This window comes from Sturnus vulgaris, chromosome 16, assembly GCF_052056855.1.
Source record: "Sturnus vulgaris isolate bStuVul1 chromosome 16, bStuVul1.hap1, whole genome shotgun sequence".
NCBI classification, from domain to species: Eukaryota; Metazoa; Chordata; class Aves; order Passeriformes; family Sturnidae; genus Sturnus; species Sturnus vulgaris.
In genome coordinates this window covers 1,815,291-1,822,996 of record NC_142258.1, presented here as the reverse complement: position 1 = coordinate 1,822,996, position 7,706 = coordinate 1,815,291, and the positions used below count along the sequence as shown (strand labels likewise).

The following is a 7,706-nucleotide window of genomic DNA, read 5'->3' as shown; positions in this document are numbered from 1 at the left end:
GGAATCGTGTGGTGGAGAGGGAGGGAGGCAGGAGGACTCATCACTTGGCATGGGGAAACAGCTTCCTACACATTCCTTAAAAAGTGGGAAAGGAGAAGAAGAGAAAGAAGGAGAAAGAGGAGGAGAAAAAGAGGAGAAAAGGAGGAGGAGGAGGAGGAGGAGGAGAAGAAGGAGGAGGAAGAGAAGAAGGAGAAGGATTAAAAGAAAAATGAAGAAGAAAAGAGGAGAAGGAGAAGAAGAAGAAGAAGAATTAAGAAGAAGAAAAACAAAGAAGAAAAACTAAGGAGAAAAATGAGGTAGAAAAGAGGAGGAGAAGAAGAAGAAGAAGAAGAAGAAGAAGAAGAAGAAGAAGAAGAAGAAGAAGAAGAAGAAGAAGAAGAAGAAGAAGAAGAAGAAGAAGAAAAACTAAGGAGAAAAATGAAGAAGAGGAAGAATTAGAAGAAAAATGAAGCACAAGAAGATCTTGCCAATCCACACAGTTTGAAATAATAACCAAAACCAGATGGCCAATCCCCTCCTGTTTATTAACTGGAGATTCTTCCACTCTGGAGACCAAGAGCTCCTGAGGTTCCCCTTGCTGAGGGAACATCTCTGGAGAGTGTGAAACAGGAGGGGATTTTGGAGCAGTGAATGGAATCCCTCCAAACTGATGGATCTTTCAGAAAATTCCTCCATTTCTTTCCAGCCACTACTGGATTTCAGCTTTTCCCTCCCTCAGGATCTTTCCTTAATTTCCCACATCCGTTGAAAACCAGGAGGAGGAAGTGAAAATGGCTCAAACTGGCCGGACCAGTTCCTCTGCCCACGTTGAGTCAACTTGGAGAAGTTAAACAAAGTTTTTTGTGGCTAAGGCAGGTGCCTGGAGAGCCACGCTCAGGCCCTGCACGTTCCCGATGGAATTCCGGGTTTTCACCCTGGACACGCCCTTTCCATCCCCTTCCCTTCCTTTGTGCCGCTGTGTGGAGGGAGCAGAAAACACAGAAGAAAGTTTCCCTGCATCCTCAGAACAAGCTCCTTGGAAAATCAGGGCTTAGAGATAAGAAATGGATTGTGAAATGATGAATACAAAAGGAATTTAGCTTCTCCCCGTTTTAGACCCTCTGATCTATCTTCAATATTAGTGGTTCATTCTCTTTTCTTCGTTTTCATTTTAGTATCCATAGGTCAGCTTTGAATGTAAAATTCCTCGGGGATTGGTTAAAAGTAGAATTCCCTTGGTAATTGGTGCAAATTGTAAAATCCTCAAAAGATATAAAAACCCCTGTAAAATAATAACTGTGGTGTATGTAGATAGGATGCCTTCATGGAATAAATTATGGATTTGTGCCTCTCTGCATGTGCTGCTCTCTTTACCCCGCTGGTCTGAGAGATCCCCACGAGCCAAAATTCCATCTGGGCAAGGCTGGGGAATGTTCTCTGTCACTGAGGGCTGCAGGAGCAGCCTCAGGGACCCCAAAAGGACCCCAAAATCCAGACAGTGACCCCAAAAACCCACCAGTGACCCCAAAACCCCACCAGCGACCCCACTGGGAGGAGATCTGGTGGAGGTCTTCCCTTGGAATGGGTTTTTCACAGCAGAGCAAACAAGAAGGAGGAGAAAGGAAAGGCATTAGGATCCAACCATGGCTCTGCTGGGTGATTAATTAGTCAGGAGAAAAGGAAAGTCCCTTTATGAAGAAAAAGGAAAGAGTTCTCAGGAACTGGATTCCCTTTGAAGTGGCTGTGGCTGAGTCACCTGCTGACCTGCAGCTTTATTCCCTGAAGGATCTGGGACATTTCCCGGTGCTGGGACAGCGGGAGCACGAGGCTGATGTGGGGAGATCAGGAATTCCCTGGAAAAGGAAGGAGGAGCAGCGGGACACGTCCAGGGTCACCTGTCACTTGCAGGTGACATTCCTTGAGACAGGAGAGCGGTGGGACTCTGCTCAATCCCAGTTTGGAAATCCCATGGTGTCCCCCCAACAGGAATCCGGGAGGATTCCCACCGGTCCCACCAGGGACAAGCAGGGGGTGCTGCTCCAGCTCCAGGTGTTTCTCCAGTTCCAGGTGTTTCTCCAGCTCCAGGTGTTTCTCCAGCTCCAGGTGTTGCTCCAGCTCCAGCCTGTCGTGGTTCATCTTCTTTTTGCCAGGGCTGGGATTAAATTTGCAGGATGGAATTTTTTGTTGGGACTCAGATGTTTGTTAATTCTTATCTTTGTTGCAGTGAGTTCTGCAGCACTTCAGGCTAACAAACTGAAAATGGAGCTGTGTCTCTGCTCTCTGCAAGGCCCTTTAAGGATAAACTCTCCAATTAAGAAATGACAACTAAATTATTTTTACTTTTAACCCAATAACCAACCACTCACGGCCCACAATGCAGAAGTTTCTATCCAATTACAAAATATCACCCAAACCCATGGAGAAGGTGAAGAAGAAGAACAAAAATTCCAAGAAGGACTTGGAGGATTTTAGGACTAAAAATCCCCCATCTTGCTTTATCTCTATTGCTGTATCCTAAAACATTAAACTCTAAGTTTTCCACCCTGTGATATGACACACTTTATTCAAATTACACACCCCTGATTTAATTCTATCATTCCATTTTGGAAGCTTCTCCACAGCCTCAGTGGTTTTTTTTGGGAGGGGTCAATGCCTGTCAGCACAGAAAATCTAAAAATCTAAAAATCTAAAAAACCCCAAAATCTAAAATCTAAATCTAATCTGAGGCAGGTGGTGGCAAAACAAATCCCAGCATTCTGGAGCTGCTGGAATTGTTCTGTGCCCTGGCTGGGGGGGATTTTCTCTGTCTTTCCTCAGTGAATTTCTGTGGAATGCTCACTGGAGACAGGAATGTTGGTTTCTCTGCTGCCCTTCCCAATGGCATTCAGAGAAATTCCACACACAGCATTTTTTTATTTTCTATTTTTATTTTTTTTTTTTTAGTTCTTTTCCTGCTTTTTTTTGAGCTGGGGTTTGCTGGGACTCGAGGCAAGGCACAGCTCCTGTTTTCCTGGGGGTCTCCCAGGCTTCCAAAAATATTCCCTGAGGACCAAGTGGAAAACAATGGGAAGGGTAAGAAGTGGCTGCTGCTGCTTTTTCCATCTAATAGAAAAAATAATAATAATAATTTAATAGTAATTTAATAATAATTCTTTTCCCATCTTGAAGGTACCAGACCAAGAGATCTAGAGAGGGAAAATTCTTAATTTTCCATTTTTTTTTTTCCCCTGCTTGGTTGGCAGAAAAGGGCTGGTGATCTTGGAGATATCCAGGGATCTTCATCAAGAGCTCCAAGATTTTCCCTCCCCCATTCCTTCCTCCAGGAACACTTGGACACTTCCAGGGATGGAGCAAACCTGTGCCAGATCCTCACAGGGAAAAATCACTTCCCAAAAATCTCCTTTAAACCAACCTTTAGTATTTGTGGTATTCCCCAACATTTTAAAGCCCCTGGATCCCTGGAAGTGTCCCAGATAGTGGAAGGTGCTGGGGATGGACCTGGATGAGTTTTAAGCTCCCTTCCAGCCCAAATAATTCCATAATTCCACAATTCCCACAGGATCCTTCTGTCCTGTGCATGCCAGCCCCTCTCTGGGCACACACAGAAATTTAGGGATGACTCTGAAACCACTTTGCCCCATCCCAAGCAGCTCATCCCTGTTTTTCCCCTCTCTCCTCCTCCCCCAAGTGTTCCCATTATTTTTTGGGAGAAGGGAAGCCCTTCCAGGGGCTCTTGGCAGAATTTTCTCCCTCTCTGGGCTCACGTTGATCCATGGAAAGGCAGGATAAGGATCCAGAGCTGTTGCAATCTGGTTTTTTCCTTCTCTCCCATCCAAAGGCTCAGCCTGCTGCTCTTCCCTGCTGGAATTTGGGCCTGTCTGGAGCAGGGAGGAGGATGTGGATACAGAGAAATGAGGGAGTGATAATCCCTAAAAAAAATAAAAAAAAAAAAAAAAAGGGAAACTACCTCAAGCAGCTGATTTTACATCAGCAAACGACCCTGATAAACACACGGAGCCCCAGGGAATTCCAGCCCCAGGGTTCAACCCCAGCCAGTCTGGAATCAGAGCCTGAGCCCAGGAAAAAGCAAGCCAGGATTTTCATTTCCCATTTGATCCCATCGTGTCTGGTTTTGCCGAGCCCCTCTGCACGGCTGTGGAGTGATGGAGGCTCGGGTGTGATCCCAGGAGAAAATTCCATTTCCCTGCTTTTAGGCTGGGACATTCCCTGAGCTGCTCCAGCTGTCTGGGAGTGAAGGTTTTTTTTGGGAATGATGCTCCTCAGTCATCATCCTCCTCCTCCTCCCCATGACAGTGACAGCACAGCCTGAGGCTTTTGGGAAGGGAAGGGAAGATGTTCCTGCTGTGCTGAATTCCCTGGGAGCTGCTCTCCCTGCTCCTGCCATCCCTATGGAATTCTGCTCTTCCCTCTGGCCCTCACAGAACCCCTTGGATCTTCAGGAATCCTGCACGGATTCACCCCAATCATTTGGGAATTTCTCCACCTTCCCAAACCCAGCAGAGCTGATGACTTGGAGCCCAATGTATCCATTTTTCGTCAAAATTTTTCTTGGGAAGCTTTCCTTGAACTCTCCCAGCTTTGGAGGGGGGAGAGGATTTCTCTTTCACCTCCACTTCCCACCTCGCAGAGCAGGGGCTGCCAGGATTCCAATCCACATTTCCAAGTCTTGTCTTGTGGCTTCCAGTGGCCCTAAAACCTGCAAATAAGATCTGCTGGAAATTCCCTGGCCTTGGCCCTGTTTTATTTTTTTTTTTTTCTGGGGAAGTCTCTGCACCTCCCATATCACCCAGCCCTCCTTGGGCAAACAGCAATTGTGCATTTGATACTTTTATCTTTGCCCACTTCGCCGTTTTTCAGCTGCTAAATTGCATTTTTGTGGGCTCGTCTCTCCCTTTTTTTGCTCCAGTTTGTGCTGGGTTCTCTCCCCTGGTGTAACCATACTCGGAGGAAGATTTTCATTACCTCCCTTTAAAGCCGAGTGACAAGTGGAGCATGTCACTGGGAGCTAAAGTATCACTCGGAAATGCAAAAGGCCCGGCTTTATCAGGCTTAAAAGCTTTCCTGGAATCTGTTCAAAAACTGCTGACTGGGCAAGATTAACCATCCCAAAGGCCAGTCAAAGATCTGTGGTGTTCCTTTATTCCCCCCAGGGAGCTGGGAAACTGCAGAGCCTTCTGCTCCAGCATCCTCCAGGCTTTGTCTCCTTTCTGCACCAGGCAGGGAATGGGAATCTCCAAATGGATTCACTGGGATTCCTTTGGAGCCCTCCAGATGCTCCCTGTCCTCACACAGGCTGGGGCAAGGAGCCTGGAATTTGGGATCCCACAGCCCAGGGATTCATCCAGGTATCGGGAATTCCCGTTTGGAAAGGGAAATGGAGCTCCTTGGGAAAATGATTGGAAGTTGGGAATGGCACAGGGTGAGGCCAGGGGTGTCCCTGCCCACCTCCCTGCTGGAGATGTCATTCCATCAGGATGAAAAGAGTGGGAAAATGGGAAAAAAGGGCCAGAAATGACGATTCCCACTCACCCCTGCAGAGTCACACTGGGCAAAACTGGGAATTCTGCAGCCCAGGGACAACCTGAGCACATCCAGGTATTGGGAATGCTCATTCCCAAATTCCAATTTGGAAAGGCTCAGCAAATGCAGCTCCTTGGGAAGGTTGGGACAGAGATTGGAAGTTGGGAATGGCACAGGGTGAGGCCAGGGGTGTCCCTGCCCACCTCCCTGCTGGAGATGTCATTCCATCAGGAGCAGAGCCCTCAGGATGAAGAAATAAGAAAATCAGGGGAAAAAAAAAAAATGGCCAGAACTGATGATTCCCACTCCTCCCACCCCACCAGGAGCTGCAGCCTGGATTTCCCTGAAGGCTGCAGGGAATCTCTTAATTTATGGCAGCAGTTTTGCCTCCCTGAGACCATCGTGATCCAATGGGAATGCTGGGGAAGGAGAACTGTGGGACGTGGAGGGGAAACATTTAATGGTTTAAAAGACTTGCAGGTCTGTGCAGATTGTCTCTGAAGGAATCCCGGGGGAGCTGGAATTACTCATTTTTAATAGGAACAGGAACCACCTGCCTGCAATCACCCACAGAAACCCGGGATACTTTGCAAGGGAAGAGCAGCTTAAATGCTTTTTTTTTTTTTTTTTTTTTTTTTTTTTAACTGGAATGTTTAACCCCACTGTGAGTTTTGGAGCTGTTTCTTCTTTTAATTGAAACCACACTTTTGGGAAGTGCAGCGTGCTCCCTTCCAGCCTTCCCAAGCAGCAGGAACAAATCCCAGAATTTGCTGCAGGGTTTGAAGAGCAAACACTGAGCTGCTGCTCCTCCTTCCCCCAAAATCCCCCAGGTTGACTGAAGGACACATCCTCATCTTTTTTCCTCCTGCTGGTGAAGCCTCCTGGGCTCAAATCTCCCAGGAAAAAGCTCAGCCAGGAGTTTGGGAAAAGCTCTGGCATCGTGTCCCACCAGGGTAGAGAGAGGAGAATTCCCAACAGGAACCTTCCTCACCCTCAGGATTTTGTATCATTCCAAAATTTATAAATCTGAGAAATTTGGTTGGGTTTTTTTTTTGTTTTTTTTTTGTTTTTTTCATTTCTTAAAAATTCCTTTCTAAACCTCCTGAAAAAAAATTCCTTTCAAAACCTCCCAAACAGTGACAGCACCAGGCAGAGGTTTAGGAGAAAGTCTACCTGAAATAATCCCATTTTCCTGATTGATTGACCCCAATCCCATCTCCCCAAGGTTTTTAGATAATTTTCTCTTTTTCCACACAGCCAGACCAATCTGATCACCCCAATTTTTACCCAGCTGGGAAAACCCCACTCTGCTTTGACCCAAAACCCAAAATTCGGTTGTTTCGTTGATTTTTCTTGTATTTTTTCCTCTCCTTCCATGCAGAAAAAAAATCCACATTCGTGCATCCCTGCCCCCTGTGCGTGTCCCCCAGCCCGGAGCTTTTGTCCCTTTCTGCAGGGACTGAGAATTCCCGGCAATAAAAGGCTCCCAATGCACGTCCCCTTCTCAGGGATATCACACAACCAGGCCTGCAAAAGCCTTTTATGAGCACATTCACCTCTGCCGGGATAATTTTACCTCTCACATCACATAATCTCTTCCCCTGCTGCCGAGCCAGGAAATGAAAAGGCAGCACTGGGGAGATTTCTGCCCCCAGAGCCACTTCTGCTGTGATGACAGCCTCGATTATTCGGTCCCAGCCCTCTGAAAGGACCAGCACGACCTAAAAATGATAAAAAAAAAAAAAAAAAAATGACAAAAGGTGAGGCAAAAGCAGAGAGCAGACAGTTTGAGATCAAATAATCAGATTAAATTATCCAGAAATGTTCGAGCAGGCTCGTTAGGAGTGAAGATGTCTCGTAAGGTTTGATGTGAATGCAGGTGGTTGGAAAAAAAAAATTAAAAAAAAAACCAGAAAAAAACCCAACAAACCTGAGTTGAAGAGGATTTAGGAGAAGAGGATTGAGATTAACACACAGGCAAAGTGAAATGTTATCCCTGCTCTGCTCCCGGGGCTCTGGCTCCTTCCAGGGATCTCTTTTCAGCAGGAAACACAATCAGAGGTGATTAACAAATACCTGCCCTGGAAAGGAAACTGCTCCTGTCCCCTTGGAACCACGCAGAAATTTAGATTTTATTATTATTATTATTATTATTATTATTATTATTATTATTATTATTATTATTA

General features: G+C 46.1%; 1 long non-coding RNA gene across 1 annotated transcript; it reads right to left on the bottom strand.

The window, feature by feature from the left end:
- Positions 1-614: 614 nt before the first annotated feature.
- On the bottom strand, positions 615-7,571 carry LOC148221868 (uncharacterized). The gene is made up of 3 exons (XR_015807134.1): positions 7,451-7,571; positions 7,097-7,241; positions 615-3,908 (listed from the first exon to the last, which is right to left on the bottom strand). It is a non-coding gene; the product is annotated as an uncharacterized LOC148221868 (long non-coding RNA).
- Positions 7,572-7,706: the final 135 nt, after the last annotated feature.